The 834-nt window shown below is 44.6% G+C and overlaps 1 non-coding gene across 1 annotated transcript; it reads left to right on the top strand.

Moving 5' to 3' along the window:
• The first annotated feature begins 448 nt into the window (after window positions 1-448).
• LOC145430259 (U1 spliceosomal RNA) lies at window positions 449-612 on the top strand. The gene has a single exon (XR_013910722.1). It is a non-coding gene; the product is annotated as a U1 spliceosomal RNA (small nuclear RNA).
• The last annotated feature ends 222 nt before the right edge of the window (window positions 613-834 follow it).

Below are 834 nucleotides of genomic sequence, written 5' to 3'. Positions count from 1 at the left end.
GAGACCGTAGCGGGAAACTGTTGGTTGCCTAGCAGCAGTTAACGAAAAGACCGGAAGTGACTGTGCTTCAACTAGAAAACTTTTGCGTTTATCCTCTTTTTCCCGAGTATCAGACAAACTCGTTTAGCAGCGTGCTTTACCTTTGAGTTAGCTGAACTTCTGGTGGTTTGTTGGTGGATTTAAGGAGGTTAAATGGATGAAAAAAAGTTATCTTTCAGCTAGCTCTTGTTGCGCAGATACAGCAATGCATGATGGGAAATTCTCCCGGTATTTGTAAAGCTAAATAACCTTATGGGGCTCTGTTGGAAACTGCTTCATGTGTATATATAAATAGTGTGTAGTCCCAGCTTCCTACAGGCTGTGTTTGTGTTGATTTTGAGATTGTGAGCACCGTGAGTGTGCAGGGTTTGTGTGTGAAAGACTGCCCCATACGTGAGCTAAAGAATTCATACTTACCTGGTAGGAGAGATACCATGATCACGAAGGTGGTTCTCTCAGGCCGAGGCTCAGCCATTGCACTCTGGCTTTGCTGACAGCCTGCGAATTCCCCAAATGTGGGAATCTCGACTACATAATTTCTGGTAGTGGGGACTGCGTTCGCGCTTTCCCCTCATCATATGTTGAAAGAAAAATGAGTGGGAATGTTTGCGCTTATTTTCAATGACGACGTCATGCAATCTTCTGGCTTCCTAACTACAGTTTTATCAGTGAGTCCAGGGTAAGCAGGAGAGGAGGAGGGGATGCTGTCTTATTTAAAAAAGTCTGTGCAGCATTTGGGAGGCCTGTAAACATTAACAAACACAACTTTGGATGGGGCCTTCAGCTGTAAAGCCA

This window comes from Astatotilapia calliptera, chromosome 7, assembly GCF_964374335.1.
Source record: "Astatotilapia calliptera chromosome 7, fAstCal68.1, whole genome shotgun sequence".
In the NCBI taxonomy this organism is placed as follows: domain Eukaryota; kingdom Metazoa; phylum Chordata; class Actinopteri; order Cichliformes; family Cichlidae; genus Astatotilapia; species Astatotilapia calliptera.
This window is presented reverse-complemented; position numbering and strand designations above follow the sequence as displayed.